We start from the raw sequence: 22,424 nt of genomic DNA, 5'->3' as shown, positions 1-22,424 counted from the left end.
GGTGAATGGTGGGTGACTGCTTTTCCATTTTGCCTTCCTTATTTGTTTTTTTCTCTTCATTTGAAATGCTGAGGACCTCTGGCCCTAGCTCTGTGGAGCTTAGGGAAATCTGGATCAAGGTTTGCTCTTCCTGGGTGTCTGCAAGACTGGGAGTTAGCCCTGGACACCAGTAACTCCTGCCCCTTTCTCTAGCTGTGTTTGTCCAGGTCTCAGGCGTACATCCCGCCAGTCTGTGAGCTTTCTACCTGGGCTTCTGGTCATCTCTGTGGCTGACCTCACTCTGAGTTTCTTCAGGCCAGAGGACACTCTGGTAACCCTGAGGCTCTTGCTGTGACCACCCTCAGTGCCTAGAGCAATGAATGGTTCTTGGTTTGACTTCTTGTTATAATTACCCGAGAGCTTAAAAAATATTGCTGCTTAGGTTCCGACCTATGGGATTCTGATCTCATTGGCTCTGGGGTGACACCTGGGTAGCAGGTCTCCTTAACAGCTCCCCTGGGATTCTTACATGTAGCTAAGGCTGAGAACTGCTGGCTGGGACTGAGCATCACCTGGGAGTTCACCGCAGACATAGCATCTCAGGCCCTGCTCCAGACTTTCTGGTTGATAATCTGCAGATCAACAACCCCCTGGCCATATCACACTGACAACTGGTGCGGGTCAAGCACATGGTGTCCAAGAAACTGACACACTGCCCCCAACCCTTCTTGGGGGGTCAGTGCCGCCTCTGATCTGGACTCCCTGCTCCTTCCAATTCCTGACTAATTCCTTCTGTATCTGTCCGTGGGAAGTCCCAGTATGTTTCAGCACCCAGCATGCTTGGATCTCTGAACAGTGATTTTTTTTTTAACATTTATTTATTTATGCATACAAGAACTAGGGTACAGGCCAGAGGTGTGGGGGGGTATGTGTGAGAGAATTCACCACAAACTGAGTGGGGAGCAGAACAGGCAGATCTACTGAAGTACACTGCTGAGGGGAGCAGCGGGTGAGACAGGAGAGGTCTGCTGTGCCACGTGAGTCAGCTACCTGGCCAGGAATTGAACTCAGTGCTGCAATGCCTGGTAACACAGCGCTGACTTTAACCCCTGTGTCACCAGGGAGGCCCTGAACAGTGATCTTAAAAGTTAGAATCCCACGGGATTGGTTGCAGCCTGTGCTTTTGGATATCTCGGCTAGATGACCTGGCCTTGTGGTGCTTTGCTAGTTGACCTGATTGTTAGCCCTGTCCTGTCCCTGGGGTAGGAGGAGGAAAATCAGACTAAAAAAAAAAGTTGCCTGAATGATAATGAATAAAACATGCAGAGCTGGGGTGATTAGATTAGAGCTGACAGGTGCAAGGCGATGGTGTTCTTTCCTCCCAGCCTATGGCTGATGCCTTTTGCCCCCAGCTCTTCCACTGTCTACTCACTTACTCTAGTTCCTCTCCCAACGGTGCCCACCAGGCAGACATTGCCCATTCCTCAAGTTTTGCATGTTGAGTTTCCTTTTCCCCAAAGGAAGATCACTGACCCCTCCTGGTGTGGTCCTTGAGCTCTGTGACACAGATCCTGAGTTCTCCGATAACCTCCACGATGCCATCCCTGCCTTCCCCTTCAGTTCGAGGCTCTGTTCTAACCCCTCGCAGGCGACTGGTAACAGGCACACAATCCCCGAGAATGTGACTCAGGCTCCATTCCACAAATACAGCAGGATTTCCAACAACATCATCGTGCTCAGTGTCGGCTGGGATTGTTTTTTTCTGATCGTATTATTTATTTTTAAAGATTTATTTTTATTTATTTATGCATACAAGAACGGGGTGTAGGCCAGAAGTGCAGGGGGTGAGAGGACTCACCAGAGACAGAGTGGGGAGCAGAACAGGCAGATCTACTGAAATACACTGCTGAGGGGAGCAGCAGGAAGACATTAGAGTCTGCTGCGTCATGTGGGTCAGCTCCCTGGCTGGGGATCTAACTCATGCTGCAATGGCTGGCAATAGCTTTATAACGCTGAGGCTTTAGCCCCTGCGCCACCAGGGAGGCCCCGATCTGTGTTATAAGGAAAGGATGTTGGACAAAATACTCTATTTGAGGACCTGCTTTTGTTATGTGGCATTTTGCTTCCTCAGTTTCCCACAATGTGTTGCAGATGATGCTCAGCAAAGACTATTCCTGGAGCTGTACTCTGTCCAGCGCTGCAAGGGGCTGGGTTTGGAGGAAGACAAACCTGTGGGGACATAGGCCCCGCCCTGCTGCCTCAGCCCTGCCCAGCAGCCTCTCCCCTGCCCTAACTTGAGTGGGCTTCATTTCCTGGCATTCCTGTCATTTGGTCATGATAACGGTGGGTTGGGACATTCAGCAATCACGTCCCCAGTGTCACTGCCTGACCCACTACCATGTTGCGATTTGTAAGGAATATATATATTTGGTCATTCCGATGACTCCATTCTGTTTCTCATTTATTTGGGCTTTATCCACCCTCAGTCTCACAGCTCCCAGATCTAGGAATTTCCGGAGTCATTAGAGTTTGGGGGCATCTTTCCTTACGGTATTTGCTCTCCTGTCCTCAGTTCCTGAGAAAGCTTCAGAGCAGTGAAAGTTTTAGTGGATGTCTTGTTATTCCTAATGGGTCTGTGTTAATGAAACTAACTTTTGGGAAACACTAAGGTTGAGGTCTGGAAAACCAGTATGAATAGACCCTGATTTCCTGGGAGGGGGAAGGGATCCAGAGAGGTGGCGTTCAATGGCCAGTGACACGTGCTTTATCAAGGTGCCTCAGTCATGAAGCCTCATTAAAAAAGTCCCAAAGCAAAGGGGTCTTGGAGAGCTACCAGATTGGGGGACAGGAGAACTTCCACATACTGCCTCGAGGGCCCCCAAGCTCCAGAAGGACAGTTGTTCCACCTCCCCCTTTCACGTGCCCTGCTCATACATTTTACAGAAAAACAACATGGAATATCAGTAGATAGCTGACAAATCATTCAGAGGTAAATTGTGCCTTTTCCCAGAACGCTAACAAATGCTCCAAGCACCTGTGCTGTGCTGAGACCGTCCAGACCGGCCTGGCCCCCGCGGCTTGCGGTTTCTCTTCTGTTCATAAAAAGAGCAGTTTCTTCACCATGTGAAATGCTTCAGGACTTGGTCAGAAATAGCATCTGGGCACTATTTGCTTTGTCCTACCTGCTTTTCCAGTTCATCTTTTCTGGTGTGAAGTCAGCTTTGAGAGTGATCTTGTCTCTCTGACCCTGATTTCAATTTTTTTCGCCAAGTGCTTTCGGATGAGAAATACGTGGCCAGAAGTCAGGTCCAGGATATTTTGGGTTCATTGAATACAGTTGTTTCTGATTTAATTTTCTTTATCTTGGCCTCATTGCTTCATTTGTAAAGTGGAATGATAATACCCATTGATATCCCTTAGGAGGTATGAAGATTAAATGAGATTTTTATGTGGAATCACTTTCAAAAATGTTAAATGTGCTCCTGAATTTTAAAGTAGCACTAAATTCAAATTAAAAGGCAATGCTATATTCTGCTACCTTTTTTTAAAGATTTATTTTTATTTATGCATAGACGAACTGGGGTATAGGCCAGAAGTCCAGGGCGGGGGGAGGCAGTGAGAGGATTCACCAGAGACAGAGTGGGGAGCAGAACAGGCAGATCTACTGAAATACACTGCTGAGGGGAGCAGCAGGTGAGACAGGAGAGGTCTGCTGCACCATGTGTGGGTAGCTCCCTGGCTGGGGATTGAACTCAGGCCACAGTAGTGATAGCATATCTACTACATTTCTTAAAACAGCTTTTTTGTTGCTACATATGATCTGTTTTATAGTCATCTCCATCTATCCACCCATCTCTCCATCCACACATCCATCCTCTTAAACATGAAATGAATATACAGCATTGTCTGATACCACTGCTGCTAATTATTTGATTAGATGCCCACTGGGTTCTTCCCATAGTTGCTACTTGTCATTTCTTTCTTCTTTCTTTTTATTTTTCTGAATGCCTATAGGTCTATCTGTCCCACAATTTTTTTTAAAGATTTATTTATTTATTTATTTATTTATTCAAGCACTGGGGTACAGACAGAAGTGCAGGAGGGTGAGAGATTTCACCAGAGCCAGAGCAGAGAGCAGAACAGGCAGACTGACTGAAATACACTGCTGAGGGGAGCAGCGGGCGAGACAGGAGAGGTCTGCGCGCTATGTGGGACCCTCACCCGGCGGCTGGGGATCGAACCGGCGTTGCAGAGGCTGTGGGCAGCTTCGCAACCCAGCGCTCAACCGCTGCTCCACCAGGGAGGCCCTCCCACAATTTTTGAAATTGTCCTGATGTGTGCCCTAGGTCTGGGGCAGAGCAGAAATGGAGATGCTGTTACTTCGCAGCTGCTGCCCCTAAAGCAATTTGCTTCAGCACCATCGATTAAAAAACATAGGCTGGAGGCCTCCCTGGTGGTGCAGGAAGTTAAGATGCAACCTATGAAGCTATCCGGAGCCACTGCAGCACAGGTTCGATCCCCAGCCAGGGAGCTACCCACATGGCACAGCAGACCTCTCCTGTCTTGCCCACTGCTCCCCTCAGCAGTGTATTTCATTCAATCTGCCTGTTCTGTTCCTCTCACCCCCCCCCCACACCTCTGGCCTGTACCCCAGTTCTTGTATGAATAAATAAATAAATCTCAAAAAAAACCACACACACACACACACACACACACACACACACACACACAACATAGGTCGGTTTATTGCCAAGCCTGTCTTCTCCCATTGTGAGATGTTGAGAAGACTGGGAGCTCTATTTCCATGCAGCCTTCTGTGGATGGGAGGTGGTGTAGGAGGGAGGATAACCTTAGAGGGTGGAAGGAGGCAGCTGGCACTGGAGCAGGGTGTGAAACAAGCTCAGGGAGTGTCTTAAAGTCTGAATTTTCCTTGCTGCATTCTTGTTCTAAGGGAATATAGGCAAGTCTTTCCAACCCCACCTTGTATCCATCCTTTGCCCTTTGTATTGTGGTTGGTTGTGTGTTTTGGTGGATGGTGTGTCTATACTGCAGACTGAGTGCTGCAGGCTGCATAGCTTATGACATCTTTTACCTCCACCTCTGGCCTTTCTATCCCACCAGTCACAGCTCATGGCAAGTGGATGCATTCTCTCCTATTCCTTTGCCTGCAGCGTTAAATTACCTGGGGGAGGTTTCAAAAGATACTGGTGTCTGAGTACCACTCAGAATTGATCAAATCAGAATTTCTAGATATGAAGTACAAGACTTTTTAAATAGTCCCCAGATCACATTTGTATTTATCAAGGCCTGCAATTTCCCTTGTAATGCATAAGAAAATACAATGGTGTGATGGGTTAACAGAGTGGCGGGCAGTTCTGTGACGATGCAAGAATAGTTAAGGGTTAACTGTTAAGTGCACTATCCAGATATACACTATGTGTTATGAGACGTCTTCAACTTTGCTCTGATTTACATTTTTCAAATTAGAATGTTGGAAATAAAACCCCACACTTCTCCAGATGAGTCATTTAGGGCAGATGTGACCAGGTCCTGATGGAGAGAACGTCCTCTGTTCTGTGGAAAGAGTGTGAGGTCAGCAGATTTCAGCCCAGGCCTGCTGGTTGCGTGGCCATTGTATGTAGGACAGAGACCCCAAGAAGGCTCCAGAAAAAAAATAGCTGAGAGCAAACTCCTGGCTGCTAAAGTATCCACGTTGAGTTCCAAACTTGATTATTTGGAATTCTGAGTGCCACCGAGTCGCATATTAGCAACAGAGAACATAGCTGCTGGCTGTGTTATAGCAACATCTGGTTCTGACATATGGGAGCAGAGTCTTGGAGCTGGAGAAGCCATCAAGGGTCCCCTGGTCCAGCCTCCCACTTGTGTCCTTCTCAGTGGCCTCAGCTGAATTGCATTCAGTTTGTGCAGCTGGAAGGGATGATTCTAAGGTCACTGCTCTGAGAGTGAAATCACATTTAATTCCAGCAGATGAAGATAGTTTAAAGAAGTTTTCCTAAGAGAAAAATGGTAACTGCTCTGGGCAAGTCTTTGTTGCTTCTCTTCCCTACTATTTTAAAATGGGGTAGTGCGGCCTCCAGAGTCCAAGAGAACCTCAAGAAGAAGCTTGTATGGTGCTTGTGTTTTACTTCTGAGTCGTGGGTCCTGGCTGTCTCCAAAGTGTGCAGAATAAAGTCTCTCTCTAACTTTCCTGCTCCCCAGCCTCTCCCTACTTTTAAGGAGTCCAGCAAAGGCCCTTCTGTCCTGCCTGGGAGGCTGGGGAACCAACTACAAAGGCCCTTTAAGGGAGGAAGAAGGGGCAGGAGCCCCGCAGATGTGAGGTTACAGTGTGTCAGCCAGGCCCCTGGGAGCTGCTTACTGCAGAGGCCATTTGTGGGTTCTGGAAAAGAAACACCCTGCTGTGATTATGAGTAACTCTAACCCCTTCCCAGCGCCTCTTGGGCTCAGCGTCTGTTCTCCTGTGCTGTTGGGAGGTTTGATATGATTGAACTCCTGGCCAGTCCTGTATACAACTAGAGGCCTTGTCGAGCTTGATTTGTAACTGCTTTTCATTTCTACACCTATCAGATACAGGTATATTAGTCTCTAAGCCTGAATTTCAGCATCCACAGTAACTAATTTTATAGTGCTTTACAATTTATAAAATCCATGGAGATACACGATCTCCACCGAGTCACACAGCCTGCTCAGAGGGTCTGAGTATTCTAGGGGCTCCATGCTCAGATGCCACCTCTTCTCACTGTAGCTTTTCCTTGGGCAATGTCTGTTTCTTCAATTACCATCTATATTATCATGGGCCTGTAATTTATATCTTTAACCTGGGTCTCTCTGCAAGACCTGATTATCCAGTTGCCAGCTTGTCTCCACTGGGCTTTCTCAAAGGTTCTTCAACAAAATATGTTAAAGAAATTATAGTGCTTCTCTCCCCGGGCTCCACCCCAAGCCTGCAGCAACATTGCCTCCTCCGGCAGGCCGGGCACGGAAGGGCTAACCTTCCCCTAAACCCTCATCCAGCCTGTCACTCAGCTGCCTGTGGACCTTTCCTCCCGGCTGTCTTGTTTCTGTCTACTTTTTTCATCTCATTGGTGGCCTCATAGCACAAAGTTATCCCCTTCTTTTACCTGGATTACTGCAAGAACTATATTAACAACTCTCATATATGTCATCCTCTTTCCTTCTTGTCATCCCAGTTTGCATTTTATTTTTTTAAAAAAATATTTATTTATGCATAAGAGAGCTGGAATGTAGGCCAGAGGTACAGGGGAGGGGGTGAGAGGATTCACCAGAGAAAGAGTGGGGAGCAGAACAGGCTGAATGTCTGAAATGCACTGCTGAGAGGAGCAGCAGGTGAGCCAGGAGAGGTCTGCTGCACCATGTGGGTCACCTCCCTGGCTGCAGTGGCTGGGGATAGTGTCTTTAACCCCTGTGAAACCAGGCAGGTCTCCCCAATTTGCATTTTCAAAGTGCAAATCTGATTAGGTCACTGTCATTCTTTAAACTCCTCAAAGAAAAAAAAAATTAAAAAACAAACTTCTCAATGGCTTTATATAGCTGACCTCTGTATAACTCTTTCTGGCAATTAGTGCTCCAGCCATAAGAACCCCATTTTAAGTTTCCAAAATATACTTCTGTCACAGGTCCTTTGCACATGTCATCCCCACTGTCTGGAACATCTTCTTTTCCTCTCCCCTTTGCCTAGTTAACTGCTACTTATCCTTTATTTTTTTTTTTTAAAGATTTATTTATTTATTTATACAAGCACTGGGTACAGTCAGAAACGCGGGAGGGTGAGGGAATTCTCCAGAGCCAGAGCGGGGAGCAGAGCAGGCAGAAGGGCCGAAGTACACTGCTGAGGGGAGCAGCGGGCGGCAGGAGAGGTCTGCGCGCCATGTGGGACCCTCCTCGGGTGGCCGGGGAGCAGCTGGGGATCGAACCAGTGCTGCAGAGGCTGCGGGCAGCTTCGCAACCCAGTGATCAACCGCTGCGCCACCGGGGAGGCCCTACTTATCCTTTAGATTGAGCTCTAGCCCGTGAAAACTCCCTGCTCTTAGAGACTGGATTCCTTTATTTCAGAGTGATTATAGCAATTTATATTTATGCTCATTATTTTGATTGATAGACACATCTAGCTTAAGTTCCAGTAGAAGAGCGGTTTGCTTGTATCACCAATGTACCCCAGAATCTAGCACTCCAGAAATATTTGTTCAATGAAGTAGGTAGGACAAATCCTTTCATGCATACACTTTTTTTTTTTTTTTAGCACAAGAAGATTGATTTTTGGAAAAGGCATATGCTTGGCATTTTTTTTTTTTAATACAGATATTTCTGCCTCTGATCAGTTTCCTTTTCTATCATTTCTCCTCCCCAGCCGATTCCAGCTTTGCTCCAGCAGAGTCACAGTGAACCATCAGTACCTCATAAAATGTTTCGAGGTTGCTTGAAGTCTTATGAAACTGGGTTAATTAGCTATTGGAGAATCTGGATGGGAAAGTGATCATTTAAAAGTGCTGTGTGGATAATTGATCAAACAGTGAAAGTAGATCTGTATTGTATTTGGAAAGCGGATTTGTAAGACTGTGTCACCCCTCTGACTGTGTCACCCCTCTTGCTGTTCTCATTCATGGGACCAAGAACACCCCCCCCCCCAGTCCTTTCCTGTTCCTGCTAGTGCCAGGTTTAGTGACGTCTACATCCTAGTGGTGTGCCAGATGAGCCCTGTGCTATTACTTTTTTTAAAGAAGATTTATTTATTTATGCATACAAGAGCTGGGGTACAGGCCAGAGGTGCAGGGGGTGAGAGGATTCACCAGAGACAGTGGGGAAAAGAACAGGCAGACTGACTGAAACTCACTGCTGAGGGGAGCAGCGGGTGAGTCAGGAGAGGTCTGCTGCGCCATGTGGGTTGGTCCCTGGCCGGCCGGGGATTGAACTCGTGCTGCAGAGGCTTCGGATTGCTTTATAGTGCAGTGCTTAACCACTTGCGCCTTCAGGGAGGCCCCAACTTTTCTTGACTGTGGCATCTCCTGTGACCTTTTTGCTGCTGACTCCCTCAGTCTTTGGAACAGAGTACACTTAACTGTGTTTTCTGCTAACTCCTGAGGGCCACGTAGGTCTACAACGTCATCAGAGAGACTGGGCACCTGTGGGCCAGTAAGAACTCTGCTGTGGGCCTCCCCGGTGGCGCAGCGGTTGAGTGCTGGGTTGTGAGGCTGCCTGCAGCCTCTGCACCGCAGGTTCGATCCCCGGCCACCGGGCGAGGGTCCCACATGGCGTGCAGACCTCTCCGACCGCCCACTGTGTATCAGCGGTGTATCATCAGTCTGCCTGTTCTGTTCCCCACTCTGGCTCTGGTGAATTCTCTCACCCTCCTGCGCTTCTGACTGTACCCAGTGCTTGTTTAAATAAATAAATAAATCTTTAAAAAAAAAAAAAAAAGAAAAAAGAACTCTGCTGTGCATCCTTCGCTGCAGGACTAAACCAGTTGGTCACATTTCCAGCACACACCCACTGTGAAGTGATGGTTTCAGGGAATAGCCAGCGCTCCCTCCCGAAGACCCAACACGTCTGCACAAGGCAGACATGGGAATAGGGTTCCCGATGACTAGTCCATCACAAGTTGAAGAATCTCAAACCATTTAATCCTTCATATTGTCCTATTCAATTTTCTGGTGTGCGCTGAGTGTCTGTGTGTGTGTACATGTGCATTTTCTCATATGTAAATATTTTTGTAGAGACCCTGGAGCCTCTATGCCTGTGGAGGCATTTAGGGACATTCTCCAAGTCAAATGATGTTGTTGGGGTGTACCTATGAGAATATGCTGGCATGAGCCACAGTCCATAGTGTGCTTATTGATGAATATTACAGATACTTTGCTGTGTAGCTCCCGGAGGTGGCAATGGAATTCAAAATTCTTGTTTCATTGTTTTCCTTTTTCTTATTGAGAAAAATGTATTGTTGTTTATCACAAAAAGATTACGCTATGACAAGCTAGAAAGTACAAAAGATATTTCTTAAAACTCATTATTTCTTAAGAAAATAAATAATTAAAAGATTAGAAGAAAAGCATTTTATTTTATTTATTTATGCGTACAAGAACTGGGGTGTAGGCCAGAGCTGTGGGGGATAAGAGGATTCACCAGAGACAGAGTGGGGAGCAGAACAGGCAGATCCACTGAAATATACTGCTGAGGGGAGCAGCAGGCGAGACAGGAGAGGTCTGCTGCGCCATGTGGGTAGCTCCCTGGCCAGGGATCAGGGATCGAACTCATAGGGGATGGAACTTGGGCTGCAGTAGCTGCAGATAGCTTCATAGTGCTGAGACTTAACCCTTGTGCCACCAGGAAGGCCCAATAAAAGATTACTTTTTTAAACCAAAACAAACAAACAAAAAAAACAAATTTCTGTTAACTTCTTTCGCATCAGCATTCAGAAAGTTTTCTATAAGTATTTCTGGGATAGTTTTCACATAGCTTGTATCATAACCTTTTATGATCCATGACGGATTTTTTTCTTAATACATATCGATCACTTTTCAAGGCCTATGCATTTTGTATATGTGTGGTATTTAAGTAATACCTGATTGTTAGAATTTTAGGTTATTTCCTTTTTAAAAATAGGTTGACTTACTTTTTAATTAATAATTTTAGAAGAGTAACAGAAGCAGAATAGACATTCTGAGTTTTTCGGTGACTGTTCAGAGAAGTTCATAATTAAGGGGAGAAGAACATGGCAAAATATGTTTTTTTCTTTTTCTTCTTCTTTTCTTTTACTTTTTTTAAATTTTATTTTCTTCCATGGCACCCTACCCCTCCCCCAACCCCACCTCCCCCACATTCACAATACAGACCAGACAAGGGCCCTGGGCTGGGGAGTATATGGGTTTACTTTGCCTCCCTTTTCTATATAGTCCATATAAAAACAGCCTGTGGTGAGCGCCAGAAGGCCAAGTAAAGATGGTTAGTAACGGGGAAGGAGAGCCCTGGATGCCTGATCGCAGAGTTAGGCTGTGAGTCCTGCATGCCCTCAGCTCACTTCACAGCTGCAGATACTCGGGTGAGTTCTGGAATGTGCTGTGAAGCAACCTGGATATCTTCCGAAACTCCTCAAACATGTGTAACTCAAATTCTGGGAATAAGTGGGCCTCTTTAGGCTCTGTGTAGACTTGATTATTCTCTTCCAGATGCATGTGTCTCTCAGGAGCCCTGCTAACTTAATTCAGGGACTAGCTTCCCACTGATGGATGTTGGAAGCAGGCCATACTGGAGGCTTTCTAAGAAAGACAGATATTTTGAAGCACCTCACACGAAGGCACAGTTACAGGCGGGGTGTTGAGGTGGACGTGCAGGCAAAACGTGCTTCTGTAAGCGGGGAGATGACTGGAGGAGACTCTGTTCTGAAAACAAGGCACATGCTGTTGGTTCCAGACATTCTTTCTTGCTGGACGGTACAAAGTCGTGTTTAAAGGCTGCTGGCCCCACGCCCACACTCCAGCCCCATGGAATGTTCTCCGTCTGGGCCCCACTCCCAGCCATCAAGGCAGTTTCTTTGGGGGTGTGTGGGGGGGGGGTGGCAGGGAGAAGCCAGCTCTCCAGTCCTTGGCCTCAGCTTTTTCTGCCAAAAGAAGGAACCTGTTTTGACCTCGGGCTCCCCACCTAGTCCCCCTCCCCACTACATGAGCTGTCCTGCTCACAGAAAAAGGCCTGTTTTTCTTCTTACAGTTGCTGTTTCTTTGCTGCAAGTACTTGACGGTGAGTCTAATGTTAAGAAACAGTTTGTAAGAGCCGTGGACAGGGAGGTGGCCCCTGGTCCCCTTTTACAGACTTGATGTGGGGATGGGTTCCTTTCTGTGTTTTGGCACATCCCCTCTGTCTGACAACACTTCTTTGTGTTTTATAAGACAGGAAGAAAGAAGAAAGGTCTAGTGGCCTCCCTGGTGGCACAAGGGGTTAACCACTATCAGCACTATGATCCGCAGCTACTGCAGCATGAGTTCTATCCCCGGCCAGCGAGCTGACCCACATGGCGCAGCAGATCTCTCCTGTCTGACCCATTGCTCCCCTCACCAGTGTATTTTAATCTGCCACTACTGCTCCTCACTCTGTCTCTGGTGAATCCCCTCAACCCCACACCTCTGGCCCGTACCCTGGTTCTTATAGGCATAAATAAATAAATCTGTAAAAAAAAGAGAAAGGAAAAGAAAGGTCTAAAACAAAACAGTACGTCCTTTGGGATTCCATTTGGGCAACTGAGACAGAGGTCTTGTTAGTTTGTCCTTTTTCATCAGTGACAACCACAGCTGTAGTTGCTACCACTTTTGTGAATTATCTCCTTTAACTCTTATAATGAATCCCTTGAGTCAGTTACTATATATGAGCCCATTTTTCAGATGAGGAAACTGAGGTTTGAAGAGGTTAAGTAACTTGTCGTGCTCATCAGTGATAGACGGTATCCCAGGCAGACCTAAAACCAAAGCTGCTTGGCCTTTAATCCCCACACGCTAAAGCCATCAAGCTAAGTAGAAGGAATTTATTGGGTAAGTGCAAATATCCTGAGGCTTAGGAAAGTGTTTGCTTCCTAGGTAGGGGCTCATTTGCAATTTTTTCCCCTAAATGATTTTATTTTGAAAATTTTAGTACTGAGAAAAGTTTTAAAAATAGTATAATGAAGACCTAGACCCTTCAACTAAATTCACCAATTGTTAATACTTTACTGTTTTAGATCATCTCTCTCTCTCTCTCTCTCTCTCTGTGTGTGTGTGTGTGTGTGTGTGTGTTTTGAAAGTCAGTTGAGACCTAACAAATAGCTTAGCAGGTATCTTTGAAGAATAAGCTGGATGAAAATCATATCACTCAAAAAATATCTACCATCCATCTGCACTTCTAATATGCCCATATTTCAGTTACCCCTATTGTCCCCCCAAATGTCTCTTCTGGCAGTATTTCTTTTTGATGAAAGATCAAACATTGCTTTTATGATTTGTAAGTTGAATATCATGCACATTCTCTTCCCAGGCTACGGATAGTTTGCTTTGGCTTCACTCAGAAGATCAGGGATCTTGCTCAGTTTCAGGTTTTCCTGTCTGTCCTGACTAAGCAGCCTCACCGTGTCCTTATTTGACTCATGTGGTTTTACTGGGCTCTAATCTTGTCTGTTCTGCTTCTTTCTTAATTGTTCTTTTCCTTCCTTTCTTTTTTTGCCTCTCTCATTTTCCTCTTTCCCCCTTCCTCTCCATTCCTCTTCATTCCCAATCCCCTATAGTAGAGGTAAGACTTATTCTTTTGCTCCAATGACTTTATGCTTCAGGGTGGACATTGTGGCAGGTGGTGTGGCAGGCATGATGTGCCTGATTAATTCATTTATAGATGGGACAGAGGCCAGGGGGTGGTGCTGAGGGGGGTGGGCTGGAGAGCTGACCTAGTCATGGACATTGTTAGACAGCTTGATTTGCACAAGGCTAAGGGGGTGTGAGAGCAGCCAGAGAAGAGTCAACACTGAGGATGGAGAAAGGGGGTGGGTGGAGATGGGGTAGAAATCGCACTTTGGAAAGGGCCACTGACTTTAAAGCCACCGGACTGATGGAATTAGCAAGTCCCTATGAGCTAGCTGTAAGATCTTAGGGAAATTATTTAACTCTATGTCTCCTCTTCTTCACCCACAAATGGGAAGAGTCACACTTGCTGTGGCGTGTTGTGTGGAAGATCAGGGGTAATGCCTGTTAAAGTGAAGACCCTGGCACACAGTCGGTTCTCAATGAATAGTAGTTGTTAGGAATTTGCTTGGCGTCCCAGCAAATGGATGGAAGGCTATCAGAACAGGTGACACGTGAAGTTCAAGCAGGTGGCCAACACCATGAGGCTGATGTCAGTGGGAGAAAGTCCTTCTGGACAGGACGCAGTGCAGGCAGCCCTCCTGTTCTGGGAGAGAAACTTGTCAGGCAGGTTCCAGCGAGCTGGAGCAGTTAGAAGCCAGGGGGTTAAGATTTGGAAGAGAATCCAAGTGCCAGATCCAAACTGTCCTGTTTGGTTCAAGTGAATGGCAAGGGTGACTTGTTGCTTGAGTCATCGGGGCATCTCTTGTTTTGGATTAGAATTAAGAAGGACCTAGGGGGCCAACGGTGTAGGGGTTAAAGTCTCAGCGCTATCAAGCTATTGCCAGCCACCTGCAATAGGAGATTCTTGGCCAGGGAGCTGACCCCCCTCTCCTGTCTCATCTGCTGTTCCCCTCAGCAGTGTATGTCAGCAGTGGATCTGCTCCCCACTCTGTCTCTGGTGAATCCTCTCACCTCCCGCACCTCTGGCCTACACCCCGGTTCTTGTACGCATAAATAATAAAATAAAATATTTTTTAAAAAGAAGGAACTAGGGTTGGGGGGCTGCAACTCAATTTTTAGTTTGCCTGGCAAACAAAGATCATTCACTTTACCCCTGCTGTTGGTGTGATGGCATTACTAAATTAAAGAGTTTTTTTTTTTCTCTTGCTGGACACTTGGCCTGAATTTAGTGAAATTGGTACTAGGTAGATGAGGATACCTTGGTTAAAAGTTCGGAGCCCAAACTGTTGGGCATCTAGAGTCATTCCCATCTGTCTTCTTAGGCTCCAGTTGCACAAAGAAAATGCCAAAGTCTGGGTGGTTTAAACGACAAAACTCGAGAGTCAGGGGAGTGCCAGGAAGGAGCATTATGGTCTCCTATCAGGGCAGCACTTCCTTCGTGAGGGCTCTACCCTCTTAACCTCATCTTAACCCAAATTGCCTCCCAAGGGCCCCATATCCAAATACCATCACATTGGGCTTTAGGCTTCAACATGGATTTTGGGGGTATACAAATATTCTATCCATAGCACCCTTCTTCCAGGGCCCCATCCCCAGACACTTGAGAATCTGCATGTGGTGAGTGATGTTATCTTGAGGGGTGTGCTGCTCCTGTGTTTTACATGAAAGCAGAAAAATGATTCAGAATCACAGTTCTTGCGGCTTATCAACAGAAAGCCTTTGCAAGGGAGTGCTGATGAACTCTCATGTACTTTCTTCTCCAATTTTTCAAATAACTTCCTTATTTTTCACTCTAGTGGGATGAAACTAATGCAAAATGTTTTTGCTTGTTCTTTGTAAATTCGCCAGCCTAAGTTCTCTATAGCCAAAAGCATTCTCCTCCTTTTCTGTGAAAGATTGGCTTGTTCCAAGCTTTCCCTCTTCTGAGCCATGACTAGAATCAACATATACTTCTTAAATATTCATGCTCAACATCAAGGATAAAGCCATTTCTTTCATCTGGGAACCAGTGCATAAATGTGTTTCTTTTTTTTTTATTGAAGAAATTTTCTTTTTATCTGCTTTCTGAAGAAGTGTTAAATTGCAATTTAAGGTTTTTTTATTTCACATTTACTTATATATTTTTCTTTTGTTTATTTCTCCATGCATTTTTTTTTTTTTTTGGTGGGGTCTGGGTTTATTTGCAATCTAAGCTTTTTAGGACAGTTTTTAAAGGGTATTTAAGCAAGATACGGAATCAAAATAACATGTAATCTGTTGTACACATTATAAAGTAATACACATTAGGATATAATTTAAGAAGCTGCAACTTGCCCTAGGTTTTCACTTTCTAGAAGAATTTCAGGACTGTTCATATTACACCTCCTTCCTCTGGTCCATGTCTTCTTCGGGTCTCTTGCCTTGGTTGCCCAGTGTGCCTTCTCACCCCAGCTTCCTAAGTCCTTCATCTCATCAGTGAACATCAAGTCTCCTCCTTAAAGAGCATTCCTTCTCAACACATGCTCATGTGCCTGTGGACCAGCAGCAGCATCTGAGACCTGGTTAGGAATATTTCTGGGCTGCATTCCCTGACCTACTGAACAACAGACTCTCAAGAGTGAGACCCAGCCTTCTGTGCTTTAATAGACCCTCCAGGTGATTCTGGTGGATGCTTGTAAAATACTGAATTTTTTTTGTCTCCCCAAGATTCATACCTTGAAACCTAATCCCCAAAGTCATAGAATTGGGAGGCAGGGCTTTTGGGAGGTCACTCTGTCATTCGCAGAGTGGAGCCCTCATGAGTGGGATCAGTACCTTATCAAAGAGACTGCACGCAAATCACTGCTTCTGCTGCCTTGTGAGGAAGACAGTGCCCATGAGCTGGAAAAGGGCTCTCATCAAAGACCAGATCTTTTGGGACAATGATCTTGGACCTCCCAGCCTCCAGATCTATGAGAAATAAATTTCTGTCATTTGAAAGCCACCCAGACTATATAGTATTTTATATATATATATATATATATATATATAGTATAGCATATATATGCCTCTATATAATAGTATATGTGTGTATATATAATAGTATATCTCTTTCTCACACACACACAAACACACACTCTCACAAACACACACTCTCACACATACACAGTACATAGTATTTTAAGCCACCAAGACTACACAGTATCTTGTTTCAGTAGCCTGAATAGACTGAGACAATGTGAGAGTTGAGTTTCTACCAGAGGCTAGAAACTATATTCAGTGATTCAGCTTCCAAGTGCTGGTTATGGCACAAGCAACAGCACTTTATTTGGTTTGTCCTCAGAAAGAGTGGAGCAAGGTTTTAGAGCTCACCAGGGTCAGTCACTGAAACAGGAGAGGTGGAGACTTGGCCAAGGCTTTGCAGATCCTTTGGCCAAGGCTTTGCAGATACTTAGTTGTATTGTTCGGGGCAGGCAGGTTTCTGGTTTCGGGCTACTCCTCACCCCATGTTCCTTTCCTGCTCCAAGTTCAACCTCTGCTTTCTGAAGGCAGGATTTTTTATAAGGCATCCTAAGAAAATATTCCAGAAGAACAGCCAGCGTTGGCCTAATCATCTATGCATTTGCTTAACATGAATAATACTATCCTAGTACTTTGGATGTAGACTCCAAAACTTTGAAATATAATGGCTTTTTAAAAAAATTGATTTCAATTATTCTAGAGGAAAAATATTAAATGCTTCAATTATAGCAGAATTTCACATTTTTTGGTTTTGGTAAATGAAACTGTGTGGGTGTGTATTTAATGAATGTTTAAGAGCACAGGATAGGGAGAAGAGTGAGATTTTTATTTATGGGAAATGGTTAGTTATCTGAAGAAGGCCTGATCACTGCAGTTGTGGGGGGCCACCCCAGTCCCCCTGGATCCAAGTCCGCTTTGGAGATAATCCTGTTGTCTTCACATAAGCGGTTTCAGCATCTATCCTGTATTTCCTATTAGCTTGAAGTTGTTGTTTTGGAGATGTTGGGTTCAGAGAGTAGGGCCCCTGGGTTAACTCTGGGAAAAGTTTCACCAGAGTTCCCCTTTCAGCGGCCCTGGAGAATTTGTCAGGTGAATTTCTCCAGGAGACAGAGGCATTATATCCAAAAGGGCGGGGTTATTATAAGGGAGAGAAGAATAAAGAACAGTTGCCTAGACACAAGGGGCAGAAAGGGCTGCCCCCGAAAGGGACAGGTTTGCTAAGAGAGAGGTCTGCATGGTCCCAGGCTGGCAGCCTTGGATGGAAGCTGCCTCTTGCTGTTTTGCAAAAGGAGAAGGTCAATAAATAGAAGCACCAGCATGGCCGCAGGTCATGGGGGGGCAGAAGGACTGCTGCCCCTTGTCAGTGCAGAAATTGCCCTGCCAGTCTGCTCATTGGGAGGGGCTTTGTGGAGTTGTTCACTTCTGTTAATTTTGAATAACTGTAGAATTTGAAAAGGACCAGATATTCTACAATAGCCCTCAATCTCCATATGCTCACCTCCTGTTCTGCACCCTGTGACACTTTCTACAGCAGTCTGGCACGTGCTTGAATCTGCATCTCGTGATCTAGAGGTTGGCAACTAAGGATTTTTCATTTCTATAGCTGGTGTAAGCACTATGTTAATCACGTCTACCCTCACTTTCACCTCCCAGCATTTCCTGAGCCAGATTTCTGGTATTGTGGTGCCTCCTTTCCAACTTTTCTACTCTTATCCTCCATCAAGATAATGGCGTGTGATTCTCTGTAATCTGAAGAGATGGGTGGAGATAGAAGCATCTGGAAACTGTTAACACAGGTCTGGATGCTGTGCCCATCATCTGTTCCTGCCAGACTGCCGCGGGGCTGGAGAAAGTCCTTACCTGAATGTTCTGATTTTTTCTGGCAGGCTTAAAATTCTTGTGTTTGATGCACCTTAACCTCAGGTGCTTCAGTGTCTGGGTTGTGTGTGTGGGAAAGTTAAACACCCAAGGACAGCATCCTCTTGTCACATGGTTGATTGGACAGTGACAGGTGTCTGGGAGGCAGCGTACAAACATGCTGGTAGATTACATGAGGTTTTTTTTTTTAACAAGGTCATTTTAAAAGGGACAAAAGGGACTAATTAAACTTTTGAGGTTTCTGTGAAAATGGACTGGGAAAAATTCTTACTTTGCAGTGTTCAGCATTTTCTCATTTATATATTTTTTCTTTAGTGGATAATCCAAACACTGGGCAAAATAGGCTGAAGACAAGATAAAACACCACAACCACCAAACACTAAGAGGAGGGAGAATGACAATTTCTATTTTAAGGTAATAAACACAAATCAAGGAACATTTGAACATAATTATCCCTGTATCAGAAAATTAGGGAGGTGGACCTTTCAAATAAATGATCTAAGGGAAAAAAAAACAGGTGGGATTCATCGTGCAGGAGTCGAAAATAAATATAGATCTTGAAGGATGAAGCTAGAAGATATTAAAATTCAATCACTGGAAAACCATGAATAATAAAATATGTTTAATAAACAAACTTGGGGGTAATGTTAGAAAAGAGAGAGTGTCTAGAGACTTTTCTGATGAGCTTAAATCTTAGAAGAAATCATCCCCAAGAAGAGGATTGCTGTTTCTCTTAGGACAAATATAAAAGTCACATGGTCTATTGAAAACCAGCCTAAGGAATACCAAAATTAAGTACGAGTTACCCGAAAACAAGAGAGGTGAGCATGGTATAGATTTTTGAAAAGAGAAAAGCTTGGCATTAATACCTGGAAAATATCAAAAGCTGATTACTAGCCCCCAGATCCTTGGTGAATAGAGTAGATGCAGAGCTGGCTACACGGAAGCATCGATTTGCTAAGAGATAGACAATATAATGTTGATTCTGGCTTAAAGTCACAGGAGAAGTGAATCTTTAGGCGTTGCTGTATTTGTTCATCTTTCTCATCAGCAAAGTGGAAGATGACCTATGAAGACTTCCGTGGGGTAGAAGGTTCTGGATCAGGCAGGGAGGGTAAGGGAGATTGGTGTGAAGAAGGGAAGGAGGAAGGGAAGGGGAACTGAACAACCAAGGAACAGCGGGGCTGTTCCAGTGTCAGAATCAATCCGGGAGCTTTGGTGGCGGGTGTGGTGAAATAGCATGCGTTTGTAGAAGTGTAAACCTCTACCCCTAAGACATGCATTGTGATGTAAATCAACATAAACTCAAATATTCCTTTACAAAAAAATTTTAAAAAGAAAAAGAAAATCATCTTGCTCAGTGGTAGATGGATCTGCCGGCCAGTGTGACAGGAAAGCAAATATGTATTTCAAGGATGGGGGATGGTGAGGCCAGAGGGAGTGGGAATTCAGTTACCGAGTAAATATTTACGGAGCACTTACTTTGGGCCAGGTGCTGTATCCTGGCTGCTGCGGATGGGGCAGTGACTCAGTCAGATAAAGGTCCAGCCCTTGGGGAGCTGACATCCTAAGGAGAGAGACGGAAAACAAGTACATAAATATTTAATTTCTCTGAAGGAGATAGTGTTACAGAGAACAATAAAACAGTTGGGTGGCTCAGGGAAAACTCTGAAATAGATTTAGATGCTTTTGCACCTGAATGTGGTGTGGCAAGAGAGCTGTCTACCCTGAGGGAAACTGGTTCCTAGGAGAGTGTGGGAGCCTGCAGAGAATGGAGGGAGTTGGATCCAGTGTGCCTGGAGCCTGGTGAGCAAAGGAAAGAGGAGGAGGAGGATGCAGGAAAAAGATGGGTTGTGGAGGCCAGAAAGAAGGGCTGAAGCCAGCTGCTCAGCGCAGTCAGTGACAGCCTGCTTTGAGTAGAGCGACACCGTCTCAGAATAATGCTCGGAGCCTTCTTTATGACAGTCTGCAAATAGAGCCCAAGTCCAAATCACAACCCTTAGGGAAAAGTTGTAAGGGGCAGAGGCCCTCCCTGGGGGCGCAAGGGTTTAAGACACAACCTATGAATCTATCTGCAGCCACTGCAGCACGAGTTTGATCCCTGGCCAGGGAGAAACCCACATAGCACAGCAGACCTGTCCTGTCTCCCCTGCTGCTCCCCTCAGCAGTGCATTTCACTTAGTCTGCCTGTTCTGCTCCCCACTCTGTCTCTGGTGAATCCTCTCACCCCTCCCCCACACCTCTGGCCTGTACCCCAGTTCTTGTATGAATAAATAAATAAATCTTTAAAAAAAGTTGTAAGGGGCAGTTCTTGGTTAGTAATGGTGGTTGAGGGATTCAAGCTGTTACTGTCTCCGGGTTTGAGTGAGGCCTCAGCTATTCGGTGAAATTCATCTTCGGAATGTTTTGAATTTAAAGCCCCTGTGAGTGTGAACATTCTCTGATTCTTCCCTTTGGAAGACAAGACTTTAGGGAGGAGGAAGGACTGGCGCTTGGGAAGGCAAGGCAGGGACATGGGAGGTGAGTGGGGTGAGAGGAAAGAGAAATGACTGGCTGACACAATCATAGAGACACGTGGGGGGGTGGGAATGGGGGAGCAGTTGGGGGTGCGGAAATCTGAGTTCCTAGGAAGGGTCCCTGTGGTTCAGAAGAGTTAGGGAGTCTGGTTGGAGGGATGGGTGCGCAGTGGGGGCTCGAGGAGGTGAGAGAGGCCCAGATACCTGCAGGTAGGAGGCTCTCAGGAAGCAGCTAAGCATGAATCTGAGAACTTCCAGGGACAGAGTGGGTTGGGGGACAATCCAGAGGCCTGCAAGGTTAGAAAAGCTTCAGTTCTCTAGGAAGAGTGAGGTGACCTGAGAGAAAGGTAGGCCTGCCTGTGATGATGTGACAGGGGAGTAACTCCACATCACAACCAGAATTAAGGCCTCCAGAGAGGACAAATTGGGGGAAAGCCTGCGATTACCTCCACTTTGGAGCCTTTGGGTGTGGAATTGACAGTTGACTCACCAGAGAAAATCAGACTCACCTCTACTGTGGCTGCAGAGGAGAGAGTAGAGTTCCCTGGTGGTGCGTGTTCTTTCCGCAGTTTTAATTTTAATAGAAGACTTTCACAAGTTCAATTCAGCAGTTTCCCTCCAAATTACTGCTTCATTATCTACTGGTCTGACCTCCAAGACACTGGACTAATTAATTTATTTTATTTTTTTTTTTTTAAACTTTTTTTTTTTTAAATAGAGGCATGTTTATTTATTTATTAATTATATTTGTTTGTTTGTTTTGTTTATACATGCACTGGGTACAGTCAGAAGCGCGGGAGGGTGAGAGAATTCACCAGAGCCACAGTGGGGAGCAGAGCAGGCAGAAGGACTGAAGTACACTGCTGAGGGGAGCAGCGGGTGGCAGGAGAGGTCTGCGCACCATGTGGGATCCTCCTCCGGTGGCCGGGGAACAGCCGGGGATCGAACCGGCGCCGCAGAGGCCGCGGGCAGCTTCGCAACCCAGCGCTCAACCGCTGCGCCACCGGGGAGGCCCTGGACTAATTAATTTAAATTGAGAAAATCGGGGCCAATTGAACAGTTTAAAAATGTCTCATCTCGCCTTTCCAAAATGTAAATAATTTGGGAGAAGGAAATGAATTTAATGCTGAAAGAAAGATTTCATTAAAAATTTAGTTTCTCACTAACACAGAGGCGTGCCTACGTAAAATCATCTATCTTTTTGAATGGAAATAATTCAAGCTTAAAATTAATTGATAAATAAGGTTATATTTATTCATGAATTTAAGAGGAACAAAGTGCATGTTTCATTTGGTGGTGGTTGTGTTATGGTAAAAGGGTCATGAACACACACTGCTTGTGTTTCTCTGTTTCGGACGATCCTTTTCCTGGTATCTTCGCACAAGTTTATTAGATTGTTTCAGGCTAACAGACCATTCCTTCTCACCATCAGGAATTCTTGCTTCTTCCTTTCAAAGTTTTGGAAAGGCTTTGGCCAAAACCAATCGATTTTCAACTCTTCTGGCAGAACTGCTGTTGCACAGCTACTTTTTTCTTTTATTCTTCTTCGTACTCTCCCTTCTCGAGATGGAGGCATATGTATAAATATTTATCTATAATATTTATAATCCCTGTATTTATAGGCACTTTATTTTAAACTTGCATTCTCATGAAAAGTCTGAGACTCAGCATTCCTTATGCAGCCGAGGCAGTGTTACATAATGGGAAATTTGTGAGCAGTGTGATCACACAGATAGAGATTTAACTCTAGCTCTGGCACATTCAAACCATGTAACTTTGGAAA

The 22,424-nt window shown here is 45.3% G+C and overlaps 1 protein-coding gene and 1 non-coding gene across 2 annotated transcripts in view; one reads left to right on the top strand and one right to left on the bottom strand.

Annotated features, from left to right (window-relative positions):
• CREB3L2 (cAMP responsive element binding protein 3 like 2) overlaps positions 1 to 22,424 on the top strand; it is a 116,068-nt gene that overhangs the window by 21,516 nt on the left and 72,128 nt on the right. The window lies entirely within an intron of this gene.
• LOC119251898 (small nucleolar RNA SNORA51) lies at positions 10,817 to 10,942 on the bottom strand. Its single transcript, XR_005126644.1, has one exon. It is a non-coding gene; the product is annotated as a small nucleolar RNA SNORA51 (small nucleolar RNA).

Source organism: Talpa occidentalis, unplaced genomic scaffold (genome assembly GCF_014898055.3).
Source record: "Talpa occidentalis isolate TD23 unplaced genomic scaffold, MPIMG_talOcc4v2.1, whole genome shotgun sequence".
In the NCBI taxonomy this organism is placed as follows: domain Eukaryota; kingdom Metazoa; phylum Chordata; class Mammalia; order Eulipotyphla; family Talpidae; genus Talpa; species Talpa occidentalis.
Note: the sequence above shows the minus strand (reverse complement) of the source record. Positions and strands in the feature narration are given on the sequence as shown.